Source organism: Leucopleurus acutus (genome assembly GCF_964270905.1).
Source record: "Leucopleurus acutus genome assembly, chromosome: 2".
Classification (NCBI taxonomy): domain Eukaryota; kingdom Metazoa; phylum Chordata; class Mammalia; order Artiodactyla; family Delphinidae; genus Leucopleurus; species Leucopleurus acutus.
The window spans coordinates 112,949,101-112,966,173 of record NC_139143.1 but is presented as its reverse complement, the minus strand read 5'-3'; positions in this window follow the sequence as shown (position 1 = coordinate 112,966,173).

Genomic DNA, 17,073 nt, shown 5'->3' with positions numbered 1-17,073 from the left:
CAGGCCCACCTATGGATGACCAGGCCCACCTATGGATGACCAGAACCAGGAAATGTTTGACTTTTAGTATAAAAGAAGCCTGAATTCTAACTCGGGCAAGATGGTTCTTTGGGGCACGAGTCCACCATCTTCTCGGTCTGCTGGCTTTCTGAATAAAGTCCCTATTCCTTGCCCCAGCAACTCCTCTCTTGATTTATTGTCTGTCGTGCAGTGAACAATATGCGATCGGACTCAGTGGCAAGAGAACCTTTGGAGATTTTATCAACAATAGGGGCCATAAGTGAACCCAAAGCTCCCAGATGCAACTCAAACAAGGCAGAGTGTAATGAGAGTACTGCCCGTGTTGATCTGTATATTAACATAGCCTTTGTTTTTTTAGCAACCAAGTACATTATTGGCTCACATGTAGTTTGGGTCAACTAAAACTATTGGTTTTTACTTCTGATATTAAACACCTCTAGACTGACTGCCCTGGTAGAAACTTACCTCATTTTCTTCTAAAGTACCTATGAAGCTACAGAAAGATAAAAACCCCATTTACCACCAAAGGCTAAGACCAACAGAAAATCAGTTACCATAGAAGGAATTTACACTTAAAATTTTCAAATGAGCAGGGAAAACAATTGGCTGTCATTCTGGCTTTCCCGCCAAGAAACAGAGGATCTCTGACCGTTTAAAAGAAGGCAGGATGAGGTTTTGTTCCTCCTGCCTGCTCCATTTCCCAATTAGAGACCTGGGGTCTACACCACAAGAAACCTGGCAGCTATCCTTTTACCATGTGGGTGTGACATTTCTAGTTGATATAAACATTTTTTGCCATCCCCATCTCTCAACATTCATTTAGAGACTAATTCTAGGAAATGTACGCGATGGGGAGTGTTGGATTCATTATATTCTTAAAGAAACAATCATGAGAAATAAAATGCTGTATCTGATGTGTAAAGAAGTGTCCCAGTAGCAACACACAGTGAGGAAGGTATCAAAGACCAGACACGGAGGTAGAAACCTAGCTCAACAGAACCATATGATGGGAATGCTAGCTAAATTATCAGAATTGGGCAGACACCCAGTTCTCATCAACTCACAGAGCTGAGAAGATTCCATCATTACCCCAGTGTCCAATAAATAGAATAAACTAAAGCCTACGCACCATGTCTGTGGGTGAATCTGAAACTAGCTCTTTCTCTTTTCATTCAAAAATGAGTAATCAGAAAAAGAAAAACTGTCATTGGAAACATGAAAAACCATTACACAGAAGAAGACCAGATGAAGAACATTCCTCTGAAAATGGCCTCCTGCAGGGGAACCAGAAAACATTTTTAGGAAACTCTGTAATATCCTTAGAAAGATGCAGGAAGACGTGGCTTCCAGGAAAGAGGGGCAGATAGTCACAAAGAGACAAAAGGATGGGATACAAAGACATGAATGAGGTGAACAGCAATGAGAGATAGGAAGCGTAAATAAGAATATTAACAACACCAAAAATATATTGTTTCATGTTAAATACTATAGCATGGAAGTATACATTGGAATGAGTAAAAAGCAGCACTAGCCCTATGGAAAAGTAAGTTAGTATTCTGGAGATCACACTTGAGATATTCTTCTATAATATAGAGGAAAATGAGGAAATAAAAATGGTGGGTGAGAAGATGGTAGACATGGAGGATAGAAAACATGATTCAACCTAATAAGCATGATAAGAACAAGAGCAAGAGAAACTGAGATAAATCAAAGACATAATTGAAAATTGCTTTCTTGTTATGAGAAATATTTGAGTATGCAGACTAACAAGACTCATGATATTCTAGGTAAAACTAAAGAAAATGACCTATATCTAGATGGATCCTGAGCACATTTTTGAATTAAGAGATAAAAGAATCTTTCAGGTACTCAGGTTAAAAAAATAATAATAATTTACTTACAAAGAAGCAGAAACTAGTCTAATCTCTGACTTCTTTGCAATGCTGTCAGAAAACAGTGCAACTGGATGTACAAAGTTTTGATGGAAAAGGATTGTGATGTATGAATTTTGTATCTAACCATGTTGTTATTGATTAATATAGGCAACAGAAAGACGTGCTCAGATAGTCAAGGACTCAGAAAATAGATCAGCCCAGGGTCTTGTCTTTTTTTTTTTTTTTGTGGTACGCGGGCCTCTCACTGCCGCGGCCTCTCCTGCCGCGGAGCACAGGCTCCGGACGCGCAGGCCCAGCGGCCACGGCCCACGGGCCCAGCCGCTCCGCGGCACGCGGGATCCTCCCGGACCGGGGCACGAACCCGCGCTCCCTGCATCGTCAGGCTGACTCTCAACCACTGCGCCACCAGGGAAGCCCCCAGGGTGTTTTCTTGGACGTTATTGGAAGACATACACTGACTGATGAAATAATCAAAATTAACAACACATGCACAAAGGAGCAGGGCTTCCCTTACACAGCTTGGAACCATACTCGGGAATTCAGTAGATTGTATGTGTTGTCTGGCACATTGTATAGCACAGAGACTACTTAGCCTTTGGGAGAGATATTGTTGGTTGCTACCCAACATCTTCCTTCCTTCCTCCTTTCCAACACTACCCCAGTTTTGTTCATATCCACCTCCTTATATAGCCATGAGCTTCAAAGAAAGCTAGCCTCTCCCAGACACAGGGTGTGGACTGTGGTTGGGCCACCTCCAGCCTGTAATTAGTTTAGGTATGGACATACAACATAATCCTGACCAATAAGATATAACGGAAGTCCATAGGTGGAGACTTCTAGGAAAGTCTTCCCACTCTTAAAAAGAGACATCTCATAGAATACAGGCTCATCTTCCCTGGTCATTGCCATTTCTGGACCTGCCATGTCTGGGAACTGCTGCTGTCATCACACAGCCTTGAGAGGAGCTAGCCTGAGGACCATGCCAATATATGTAGGATGGCAAAGTTGGAAGAGGAGAAGAGCCTAGGTCCTTGCTGACATTATTGATTAGGTGAATTAACCAAACCTGGGCCTGCAGTGTAATACTAGGTGCATTTATTATTTAGTCCAAATGAGCCAGATTTTTCTGTCACTTAGAGTCAAAAAAGCATCCCAAGTGACACAGCCCTGAAGTGTTAACTTAGCTATTCCTCTACCGCTCCCACTCCTCTCTTAGTACCAAGAAGCATTTTTCTTGAGCCATATCCTTTAACCTACAGTTCATATGGAATCTCTTGCCTTATTTGATGATCACTTATAACAATAACTGGTGCTGTTCTTGTCCAGATTTTTCTAACAATGGCTCAGCTTATTATATAACGAAGACCCTGTGCCAAGAAAATTACTAAACAAAAGGTCTTTTCTCTCCCTCTTCACAAAAGCAGCATTGCATAGAATGACATAATGAACTTTTTCATTGCTAAAGAACTTGAGAAATGATTTTAATCATTTAATCATTTTTAAGCCTCATGTTAAATGATTTAACTCATTGGAATTTTTTTTTAATGAAGAAAGACAATAAATCATCCATTGATAGACATTATATATTATTAAATGCCTCTTCTTAGATTATATGATTTGTGAATATTCCTGTATTAAATGACACTCAAAATCAGCTTATATTATTATCTCCACCCAGTAAATGCATAAAAACTAAGAAAATAAATTATATTGTTTAGGATGATTCTTTCTGCATGGTGGAGCATGACTGATTATTATTTTCTTCTTTAAACTTACAGGTACTTGTATTCACTTTTGTCATATCTCTTCCTTTTTTTGTGAGTACGTGGCCTTGCTTCACCCAGGAAGTACAAGGCAGCCCCTCACTTTCCTGAGAGGAGCCAAGTGGGCCATTCCCCCTCCTCTCAGCTCTGAAGAACAAATATATTTTCTTTCCCAATTCAGATTTCCCTGAGTTAGATTTACATCTTCTAGCTCTAGCAAGATCCCCCTACACCAAAGCTGCAGAGTTGGCCCCTCTCCCTCTGGTGCCCTTGATGCATTCACGCACACCTCTGAGGACTGTCCTACCATGAACACCAAGTTCTGCATTTCACCTCTGCTCTAACTTCCTCCGATAACTAGTTTCTTGACATTCCCCTTTGGAATTCTTTTTTCTGGCTTCTTTCCTGGATTACCTCCTAGAAAACTAGATGACTAGAAACCTTTTATTGTTTGTGGTAAATTGAAGGGCAAAGAGAGGGGGGTGTTCTCTAAGCCTTTCATCTTTATCCAAATGGGAGATTACCTTGCACTGGTAGCACTCAGAATGTAAAACACCTCAGGCAAGAACACTGGTCTAGCGCACAGCCTGTAGGTCAGCCTGACTGTCCAGTGACCGTATTTACTTCTTTTTTTTTTTTTGCGGTACGTGGGCCTCTCACTGTTGTGGCCTCTCCCGTTGCAGAGCACAGGCTCCGGACACTCAGGCTCAGTAGCCATGGCTCAAGGGCCTAGCCGCTCCATGGCATGTGGGATCTTCCAAGACCGGGGCACGAACCTGTGTCCCCTGCATCAGCAGGCGGACTCTCAACCACTGCGCCACCAGGTAAGCCCCGTATTTACTTCTTAGATCAACGTGGTCCCCAGGAAACTGCCATGGCAAATTACCTATTAGTTCTCTCTGTTCACTGTCTAGACCTCCTAAGAAAATGCTTTTAATTCTCTCCTGGTACATTTGTACCTGGAGGGAAGACGGATTGGCTTTGATCACCTGATATTCTGGTTCCTACAAGGGCATCTCCTAACCCTCCTTCATGAGATGCTGAACACCATTTGACACCAAGATTGGCAGGGCCACTCCACTTGGGCAGATTCTGACTGTAATAGGTACAAATAATCATTTGTTTTGAGGATGCCTATTTTGATGTGGAGGAACAGAGGCTTGACTCAAGCCAGTTCAAAAAAAGGGGAATCAACTTTTAAAGATATACACAAAGCAAAAAGGGATCAGTAATGGCATAGGCATTCAAAGACAGCAGCTATAGTATAGCTGGGCCCCATGGGAAAAGGAACCAGGAACTGGAAATCTACAAGGAGCAGGGGCCACTTTCCTCGGGCAGGGCATCTGTCTCTTTCTGAATGACCACTCCGTTCTCCTCCCTAAGCTGACCAGCTTCCTCTTCTTACCCATACTTTCAAATCCCTCATAACTTTGGAATGCCTATGGCTTATCATGGCCTCCTACGACCCTACCTAATGGCAACTCTTGATATAGATATTTGGCTTTTGTCTTCACTATTCATTAGCTTAGTTTTATAATAGCTATAATTTAAATAGATAAGAATAGAGAGAGGATAGATAATGAAACCCCCAAAACCCATCATCCAGCTTGCAATTATCAACATTTTGTTAAACTTCTGACTTTCTCTTATTAGAATGTTTTAAAGCAAATCCCAGAAATAATTTCATTTCACTTCTAAATACCTTTGTTCAATTTCCATATTTTAATATAATTAGATCTTTTCCATCAAAAAAAGAATCTGATTGGCCTTATCTCATCATTTCAAGCCTAACCATACAACTGGACTGCCCATAGATTGGATGTCTTTGGGTTAGGTGACCAACCCAGTCCAATCAAGACTGACTGACTCTAATGACACTGCTTCTCCACAGTTCAAGAGTGGAACAGTTTTCTGTATAAGGGGATCAGGCATAGTACACACTGTAAAATGTGATTAAGTCAGCTGTGATCACAGGGGCATCCACCAGGGCCAAGATTACGGTGGGGCAGGCACAAAATTTAGAGAGAGCCCAAACACTTAGTAATCAAGATAAATAATATCTTAATGCAATGTTTTAGAGGAGCAAAATAACTTTTAGAAAATCTACAATGAACAAAATATCAAAATGTTAAATAAGGACAGTCTTTGCCTGTAACAAGAGTAATGAACGTCCTACATTGAACGATTGTCTTGTGTCCTTGAGGTACTCTAATTCATTAGAGCATTTACTCCTCATAATGACCTGGGGAGGAAGGTATCATTAAATATCTTATTAAAATTCTTGGTATCAAATTATATTTTCAATCTATTTTTAATAAAAAGCATTTATTGGTAAAACTAAATGTAAGGCAACAGAAATTCAGTCAAGGCAAAAAAGTGACCATAGTTTCTGTTTTTAAACTGTCTTCTTTAATCTTCCCTTTTCCCGGTTTGCCCAGTTAAATGACCTAACTTGCTTAGAAAAATAACAAACCCTTTCCAAAAGAAACAACATTTAAATCAAAGAAAATCCTTACAACAACAGTGTTTTAAAATGTGATTGTTTTAAGGCTCTGATATTTCCGACAGGCTGAGTTTTTGGAACCTTAAATTGGGGTGCTTCATCACTCAGGGGACTAATCCTTCAGGGGATTTGCATAGCTGCATTTGGGAAGTTGCTGGGAGAGGTTATTTTGCCTTTGAACTATGATAACTCTTCAACAAAAAGGAGGTTTCCATTATTATTATTTAAACTAGAACCGTAATGACAGGCAGCTACTATTAATCATTTACTTATTTTACAACTATTCATTGGGTGCCGTCATGGTCCAAAGCACTATGCTTGGGACACAACTATGAAATGAAACAACCAAAATTCCTGCTGTTCTGAGACAAACATTTGATTTTTAGTATTATGGCAGAGCTCAGAGTGGTGTCTGATAAATATGGTAAATATTTTTACCATATTTAAAAGAAATAGATAATTTTCATTTGTATAATTATATGAAAAATAGGAAATGCCTCAACTCGTTATAATTTGAATGTACTGGAATAACCTCCAATCAGTAAAAATCCCTAGACGTATATTATCATTCTCCTAAATATTCTAGCTCATTCCCAAATAATGGCTTATTAATTCTACAGCTAAACATTCAATGATTAGCAGATTTGCTTGTGCTACATGGTTTGTGTGAATTGGGAAGCATGATTTTCCCTTTCTTCTTCTAAACTGCTTTTCTGAAAACAATTCAAAAAAGCAATAAAGAGTTAGTGAATTCTGTCCTTCATGATTTTATCATGTAAATGAATAAGGGTGGTTAATTTTATGACAATTTTAATCTCCTTTTCAAATTATTTCTGCCATAAAATATTCCCATACATTATCAGATAACTCTCAGCTGCTCTATGGGCTGAGACATGACTTTTTGGTAACGCCATGGGGCTCCAATGGTAGCAATCCCAATACAGAGATGTTCCCTCTAATTATCCAGGTCTGTAAGACAATTCTTAAGAATTGTGTTCCAGCACTGCTGGAACAAACCTTCATTAAGATAGATGATCTTATTGGTTCTATAGTTTACATTATTCCTTTTGAAATCTTACAAAGACACTTGTTTTCTTGAATAAAAATGTCTCCAGTTTCCATAGTTATACCCTATCTTTGCATTGAAATGCAATTGCAGCTACAATCAGGAATGAAAGAGATGACATCACTACTGATCTTAGAAAAACAAAAGGATTATAAGGGAATGCTATGAACAACTGTATGTCAACAAATTAGACAACTTAGATGAAATGGACAAAGTCCTAGAAAGACAAAGACTATAGAAACTGACTCAAGAATAAGTACAAAATCTCAGACTTCCCTGGTGGCACAGTGGTTAAGAATCCTCCTGCCAATGCAGAGGACACAGGTTTGAGCCCTGGTCCAGGAAGATCCCACATGCTGCGGAGCAACTAAGCCTGTGAGCCACAACTACTGAGCCTGTGCTCTAGGGCCCGCAAGCCACAACTACTGAGCCTGAATGCACAACTACTGAAGCCTGTGTGCCTAGAGCCTGTGTTCCACAACAAGACAAGCCACTGCACTGAGAAGCCTGTGCACCACAACGAAGAGTAGCCCCCGCTCTCCGCAACTAGAGAAAGGCCTGCACATAGCAACGAAGACCCAATGCAGCCAAAAATAAATAAATTTATTAAAAAGAAAAAGAATAACTACAAAATCTGGATAGACCTATAACAAGTAAAGAGATTAAATTAGTAATTTTAAAACTTCTCTTAAAGAAATGGTCAGGCTTAGAAAAAGAGGGAGAAAGGAATCGAAGCATATCACTACAAAACTTCATCAAATCACAAAGGAAGACAGCAAGAGAGAAAGAAAAGAACACAGGAAAACTTTAAAACAGCCAGAAAATAATGAACAAAATGACAATAGTAAATACTTACCTGTCAATAATTACTTTAAATGTAAATGGATTAAATTCTCCAGTCAAAAGAGATAGAATGGCTGGATGGATTTAAAAAAAAAACAAGATTCAATAATATGCTGCCTACAAAAGATTCACTTTACCTTTAAGGACATACATAGACTGAAAGTGTAGAGCTGATAAAAGATATTCCATGCAAAGGTAACTGAAAGAGAGCAGGCATGGCTATACTTACATCAGACAAATAGACTTTAAGTCAGAAACTGTCATGAGACAAAGTCACTGTATAATGATAAAGGGGTCAATTTATCAAGAGGATACAATTATAAATATATATATGCACCCAACATCAGAATACCTAAATATATAAAGCAAATATTAACAGAACTGAAGGGAGAAATAGATAGCAACACAGTAATAGTAGGGGACTTTAATACCCTATGTTCAACAATGGATAGATCATCCAGACAGAAAATCAACAAGTTGGACTTGAACTATACTTAGACCAAATGAGCTTAATAGACATAAAAGCATATTTCATCAAACACGTTCTTTTTTTTTTTTTTTTTTTTTTTGCGGTATGCAGGCCTCTCGCTGTTGTGGCTTCTCCCGTTGCGGAGCACAGGCTCCATACACGCAGGTTCAGTGGCCATGGCTCATGGGCCCAGCCGCTCCGTGGCATGTGGGATCTTCCCGGACTGGGGCACGAACCCGTGTCCCCTGCATCGGCAGGCAGACTCTCAACCACTGTGCCACCAGGGAAGCCCCAAACACATTCTTTTTAAGCACATATGAAACATTCTCCAGGATAAATCATATGTTAGGTCACAAAACAAGTCTCAGCCAATTTAAGAAGATTGAAATCATACCAAGTATCTTTTCTGACCACAATGGAATGAAATTAGAAATCAATAATAAGAGGAAATGGAAAAGTCATAAGCATGTGCAAATTAAACAATACATCTCTGAACAACCAGTGGTCAAAGAAGAAACCAAAAGAGAAATTTAAAAAATATCTTGAGGGCTTCCCTGGTGGCGCAGTGGTTGAGAGTCTGCCTGCTGATGCAGGGGACATGGGTTCGTGCCCCGGTCCGGGAAGATCCCACATGCCGCGGAGCGGTTAGGCCCGTGAGCGATGGCCGCTGAGCCTGTGGGTTCGGAGCCTGTGCTCCGCAAACGGGAGAGGCCACAACAGTGAGAGGCCTGCGTATGGCAAAAAAAAAAAAAAAAAAAAAAAAAATCTTGAGACAAATGAAAATGAAAACACAACATACCAAAACTTATGGGATGCAGCACAGTTCTAAGTGGGAAGTTTACAGCAATAAATGCCTACATTAAGGGGGAAAAAAGATCTCAAACAGCCTAATTCCACACTTCAAGGAACTAGAAAAAGAAGAGCAAACTAAACCTAAAGTTAGCATATGGAAGGAAATAATAAAGATCAGACCAGAAATAAATGAAATAGGAAAAAACAATAGAAAAGATCAATGAAAATAAGTGTTGGTTTAAAAAAAAATAAAATAGATAAACCTTTAGTTATACTAAGAAAAAAAAAGAAGGCTCAAATGAATAAAATTATAAATGAAAAAAGAGACATTATAACCAACACTACAGAAAAACAAAGGATCATAAGAGACTACTATGAACGTTTATACACCAACAAATTAGACAAATTAAAAGAAATGGATATGTTCCTAGAAACATGCAACCTACCAGTGAGGTTAAGAAGAAACTGAATAACAAAGAAATAGGAAATCTGAACAAGCCTATAATGAGTAAAAAGATTGAATCAGTAATAAAAACCTCCCAGCAAAGGAAAGCCCAGGACCTGATGGCTTCACTGGTGATTTCTGCCAAACTGTTGAACAAGAATTAATACCAATCCTTCTCAAACTTTTCCAAAACATTGAAGAGGAAGAAATACTTCCAAACTAGTTTTTAGTTGGATTGTATCCAACTAAAAAGCTTCTACACAGCAAAGGAAACAATCAACAGTGTGAAGATACAACCTAGAGAATGGGAGAAAATATTTGCAAACCATACATCTGATAAGAAGTTAATATCCAAAACATATAAGGGACTCAAAAAACTCACAGTAAGAAAATAAATAGGGCTTCCCTGGTGGTGCAGTGGTTGAGAATCTGCCTGACAATGCAGGGGACATGGGTTCGATCCCTGGTCCGAGAAGATCCCACATACCGCAGAGCAACTAAGCCCATGAGCTGCAACTACTGAGCCCGCGTGCGACAACTACTGAAGCCCGCACACATAGAGCCTGTGCTCTGCAACAAAGAGAAGCCATCACAATGAGAAGCCTGCACACTGCAACGAAGAGTAGCCCCCGCTAACCACTACTAGAGAAAGCCCACACGCAGAAACGAAGACCCAACACAGCCAAAAGTAAATAAATTTATTTTTAAAAAGAGAAAACAAATAACGCAGTTTTAAAATGGTCAAAGACCCGAATAGATATTTTTCCAAAGAAGACGTACAAGTGGACAACAGGTATATGAAAAAGTGCTCAATATCACTATTTATCAGGCAAATGAAAATCAAAACCGCAATGAGGTGTCACCTCACACCTGTTAGAATGGCTGTTATCAAACAGACAACAAATAACAAGTGTTGGTGAGGATGTGGAGAAAAAGAAACCCTTATACAGTATTGGTAAGGATGTAAATTTGTATGACCATTATGGAAGACAGTTTGCAGGTTTATTTAAAAAATTAAAAATAGAACTACCATGTAATCCAGCAATCCCACTTTTGGGTATATATCCAAAGGAAATGAAACCAGGATCTTGAAGAGGTATCTGCACTCCCATGTTCATTGCAGCCTATTCACAAAGGCAAGATTTGGCAACAACCCAAGCATCCATTGACAAATGAATGGATAAACAAGATGTTATATATGTATATTTTTATATATTATATAAATGAAATTTAACTCTGAGAAAGGAGGAAATGCTGCCATTTGCAGCAACATGGATGAACCTGGAGGACATTATGCTAAGTGACATAAGTCAGACAGATAAAGACAAATGCTGTATGATCTCACTTATATGTGGAATCTAAAAAAAAAAAAAAATGTGGAATTTATAGAAGTAGAGACTAAAAAGGTGGCTACCAGGGACTGAGAGAGTGGGAGGTGGGGTGGGAATTGGGAGATGCTGGTTAAATGGTACAAAGTTGCAATCATGTAGGACGAATAAGTCTAGGGCTCTAATGTATAGGCATAAGGTCTATACTTAATAATATTGTATTGGTCACTGTAAATAAGCTGAGAGAGTAGATTTCAGGTGCACTCATCATACCCACAAAAAATGGCAGCTGTGAGATGATATGTTAATTGCTTGCATGTAGTAATTATTTCACTAGGTATACGAATATCAAATCACCATGTTTTATACACTAAATGTATACAATTTTCATTTTAAACTATATAAATTTTAAAAAGAAAGAAAGCCAGTTTAGCAAAGTTGAGTGATAGAGATGTAGGATAAAACATGAGAGGTCAGAGGGTAAGGTGTTTTAGGGGAGTACAAAGGAAGAGTGGGGCATGTAGAGGCATGTAGAATCTTATAGATTGTTATAAGCCTTTTCTTCTGAGCAGGAAGGGGAACCATAATAAGGTTTTGAGCAGATTAGTAAAATTATCTGACTTACATTTTAACAGGCTGCAGGCGGGCAGCAGCAAGAAGACCAGCTGGGAAGCTGTTGCCGTGGCCCAGACTCAAGAGAGTAATGTGGCTTAGAGTGGCAGTGGAGAAGGTGGTGAGGAACGATTAGCCTCTGTATATGTTGCGAAGGAGGAACTGACAGAATTCGCTGACAGATCCACTGGGATGTGGAGAAAGAGGGAAGTCAGTAAAGGAGAAATAAAAATGGGTTAATATATGTAAACTGTTTACTTACCATAGAGCCTGGTTAATAGAAATCAGTGAATCAATTTCAGGTATTATTACTATTATTACTACTTCCTGTTGTGAGAGTCATGGAAGGTAATGTATGGAACCTGTAAGTATTATCTAGAGTGAGGTGTTTATAAAATGATTAAACTCTGAGAGATAGGTCCCAACAGGAGATTGTGCCTCTCCCCAAAGCTGGCTGATGGGCAGGTGAGAAAGCTTCCAGCCTCAGAGATGAATTAAATGACTTATCCAGGTCCTAGCTAAGACTGTTGAATAAGATCAATAAGTGGCCACAGTCTTTGTTTCCCAGTACTTAGAATCTTCGTTACTTTCTTTTTCTTTTTTTTGGCCACACGGCACATCTTGTGGGATCTTAGTTCCCTAACTAGGGATTTAACCCAGGCTCTCAGTAATGGAAGCACCAAGTCCTAACCACTGGACCACCAGGGAATTCCCCTTAGTTACTTTCTTGAGTACTGTTTTTGCAATATTCATTATGTGTATATTTTTACTAAAAACAAATGCATATTCAATGCAGAGAATTTAGAAAACATAAAGGAAAAAAATTTTAACTACCCAGAAATAATATCACTCAGTTTTCTGAGACACATACATATTTTTTAAATTAAAGCTGGTGTCATACTATACATACTGTCTTGAAGCCTGCCTATTCATTTAAAAATACGTTGTTTCTTTGACAATGTTCTTCCACAACATCATTTTCAATGGCACATAATGAATACATTACAATCATGTATTCTCTATTTGCTCAATATTCAGGCTATTTCTAATTTTTTTGATATTATAAGCAACCCTGTGATGAACATCACGACTATTTCTTTGCACAGCTCTAATTTCATAGAAGAGCCTCCTGGAGGTGGAGCTGCTGGGTCCAAGTACATTCTTAAAGCTTCTGTTACATGTTGCCACCAACTTAATATTGACGGTCTGGGACACACATTTTTACAACTGAAGACTCCTTGAGGAACACAGTAGAAAAGAATTATGAACTTAAAAGAATTTCAAGTCCAGTCTTTATATCCTATTCGAAGATGTGAAATGACTTTACCTCTATTTTTCAATGCCTCTATTTCCCAAATGAAGCTAAGGCGCTTTCTTCAATGCAGTGAAAAAGCCCCTTGAAAACATTGTGACTTCCCAAAGTACGTATTACCTAAAGCAAAAAATCCTCAGAGACCAGGCTCTGTCCTTACAATCATCCTTTATCTGGAGAAGGGGGAACAAATCTCCTTTGTCTTCCAAACCATTATCTCCTGTTTTATTTTTAATCATGTTTGGAACTTTACTGAATTGAGAACTGGGAACAAGGAACCAAAGAGCTCAAGAGCTAATTGTTGGGAAAAGCAACCTTCATCCACTGTCTGGTGTGAGTGGGCATTTCAGCCAGAAGGCCATGGGAGGAGGCCGAGGGCTCTGTTCTCTCAGCCACAAGACCTTGGCCCGGTGTTGAATAAAGTATGTGTTGCACTTGCAAAGGGTAGGCTGGGCTGAGCCAGCTGACCCAGGGAGGATGTCCCTACCCTCACCCCAGGCAGGGGAAGGTGGTGTTGGGCTGCCTCCGAGGGGGTGCTAGGAGACAACGGTGGTAAGGGCAAAGGGGGAAAGCAGGGGCAGTTGTGCCCCCGATAACTGTGGGAACAGCCCTTCCTCAGCTCTCACTCCCCACCCTCCACCTTGGACCTTAGACCTGCGTGAGTCCATATCATTGGGCATCCAAAGTTTCTGCATTGGACTGATGGAGCAGTCCCCACAGAGAAAGCCGAATTTCCTCATCGTGGTTGAATTGAAGCCATTCACTTGGATGACGCAGCACTGGAGTCCGGCACTGGACTTCTTCCTTGTCCAGGTCACAAGACCGCCAAGGATTTGCTGGATAGCAGTGCTTTCCCAATATACAAAGAGTCACCATGAACTTGTACAAAGGCCATGAACGTCAACTTGGGAAGAAGGATCCCCGACCAAAACTCAGAACTCTCTCCAGGAAATCTCAGGGCCCTTGCTCAATAAACTTGGATTCCCCTAGAAAACCTCCAAGCTCCCCCAAGGCTCATGGCTTTCACAGCACCCCAAAAGGACCCACAGTTGCTTTTTTCTATGGAGGCCATGAAGGCACCCACTTGCATGAGGTCACCTAGCCTAAAGGGGTGCAGCAGGATGGCTCCTCTGATGGCAAAGCACCATTCTTCCCTGGAAAGTGCCCACTTTCCTCCCTCCTACGTTCTCACATGGACCACATTCCAGGATGGTGCTCCTCTAAGTGCACCAGTGGCCCTGCATGTGACCCAAAGTCCCGTGGAAACCACAGCAACTGCAGAGACCCGAGGAGCCACAGGCATATGTGTCATCATGATCTCAGAGATCCACCCCTCAGGCAGCTGTCTGAATGTCACAAAAATCAACTAACTACATTAAATTGACTTCTGGGGTGTTAACCCAGAGCAGCCACTGACATCCATCCCTCAGGCTTCGCAGGGCAGTGAGCGCTGATCTGAGTCATTGTACAATGGGCCCCAATGGAATCCAAGCATAAACAGGGAGGTGCAGGTCTGGCCCATCCCCTCTGAGTCAGAGCAGGCCTCCCGCTTGCAGTCCCCCAGACCTGGCTGCCCCTCCTCCCTTGTGTGGGGCACACTCCCCGAAGCAGCTCACCCTCCTGCAGGAGAAGACACAGGGACACCTGCTCAGGAATCCTGGGGCTGACGGGAGGGGACAGCAGGTTGTCCTTGGTTGGTTTTAATCCCACACCTCCATTTCTGAGCAGATGCACTTTTCTTCCTCCTTCTCCTTCTCTCCTTTCTTTTCCTTTGCTTTGCTTTCTATTTTCCCACATCCAACTTGGGAAGTAGGAATTGGCAATACTCAAATGACCCTATACGCAGATAAAGATAGAAAGTCTAGAAAGATAGAACATCCCAAGAATTGTTTGGAAAGCATCTGCTATTATATCATATACGTTATCACATACACAGATATACAGAAAAATCATACCTTTGTTTAACTTGTTGACACTTTCTTTGTGGTTTAGTTTAGTTTAGGTTTTGAATTACAGGTGGGTCTATGGGAACAAACACCATCATCTTTTCTTCTTTTCTGAGCTTAGAGACGCTAAAGTCCTGTGGGCGAGGTGAGTTTTGAGAAGCTGTGGCTGGGGTTAGTATGAATCAGGGGAGACAAGCTTTCAGACCTAAAGTCACGTCCAATAGTGCAATAATATTCGCGATTGTCGGTAGATGTGAGCAGTCTCAGCTACTTTGGGAGGCAGCAGTAGAGCGTAGGGTTAAAAGCACCAAAGTTGTGGTCATGCAGGCTGAGTTCAAAACTCAGTTTACACCCTGAGGGATCTCAGTGAGTTATTCAGCCTCTCTCAAGATCAGTTTTGTCACTCATAAAACAGGTGGTCCTGAGGACTGAACGAGCTAACATGAGTCAACCACTTGAGGCATATTGTAAGTATGCAGTAAGTGATAGCTATTATTCTGTAACATAAATTTTTTAAGTGAATCTGTTGTTTGTATTATTAAGACTTGCAATATGATAAATTATGTTTCCTTTTAAATGTTTTCTAGTAAGTAAACTATTGGGTTTAAAAAAACACTTGTTTTTTTAATATAAAAAACTCTCTATTGAGTACTGTTAAATAAGCTCTTAGATTAAGAATGTAAACCTCAATACAGGTATAATTTATTAATTTTCTCAGTTGATGATATTATTATCATGGAAGACAATTAAATTAATACGTCAAGTTCACCTATAATTTAAAAAAGTAAAAGAGATCTAGAAAGAGTGGAAACACTTTCCTTACCTAGACTCTGGTCATTACCATCTTAAGTTGACTTAGACCCAAATGATGAGAAGTGAAAGGCAGCTGACCCAAAGTGACAGAGGGTAGGAAGCTGGGGGAAGGGCTTCCATCTTGGAAAAGACCAAAACAAGAGCTTCCGCGGAAGTAAAGATTCACACAGGAAAGGCCTGGAAAACCCACAGCTAAGTGGAGGGCTCCTACCGTGGTTCTGATCCCCTGATGGTGACTGATAACTCCCATTGTGTCCAGGCCTGGTGCTTCCGGGCAGGAAATCCCAGCCCCCGAACCAGGATAAGGCCAGCCTGGGAGCAGGTCCTGTGAGGAGCATCTCACTGCCATTCCCACTTTCCTGACAGGGTCAGGTTCAGGCTCCCTTTCCCAGGACCTCAGAAGTCCGAGAGGTCAGGGCTGTTGCAGGCTGGTGTGGAATTCAGCCTCTTCTGCGTGGGGGTCAGTTGTTAAAGCCAGGTCTGGGAGTGGGAGTGGGGTGCTTGCCAAGGGATGGGGTGTGAGGAGGGTGAACGATGAGGAGTGAGAGAGAAGAAGACACGAATTTGAAGGTTCACAAGGTGGCTTATATTTGGGGGACATAGGGAGGTCAAGGGTCATGGTAGAAGGTGATTTGAGGGTTGAGATAGGAAGAATTATCTCTGCCCTGTATTTGAATATTTTTCCCAGTTTTAACTATATTTTGGTTAATCTCGCTAATAAGTGAGGACATAATAAATCTGTGTTTTTGCAAAATCTGCTTATTTTCATGGTGATACTGAGCCCTGGGAGGCCCAGCTGGGCATCTTCCTGGTGTCCTTTTGGCATATCCTAGTCACACATTTGTACCAGAGTCCCAAATAAGTAGGCTTTAAAATGCCTGACCTAGGGCTTCCCTGGTGGCGCAGTGGTTGAGAGTCTGCCTGCCGATGCAGGGGACACGGGTTTGTGCCCTGGTCCGGGAAGATCCCACATGCGGCGGAGCGGCTGGGCCCGTGAGCCATGGCCGCTGAGCCTGCGTGTCCGGAGCCTGTGCTCCACAACGGGAGAGGCCCCAACAGTGAGAGGCCCACGTACCGCAAAAAAAAAAAAACAACAAAAAAACAAAACGAACAAACAAAAAAATGCCTGACCTAGGTGTGCCTCTGCCTGTGCATTTTTAAAGATGGGATAAGAGAATCTGGGAGAATTTCTAATGATAAACTAATAATAAACTCATACAGACTGTTCCAAATGGTTTAGCTATAGTAATTCATTCAATCCTCAT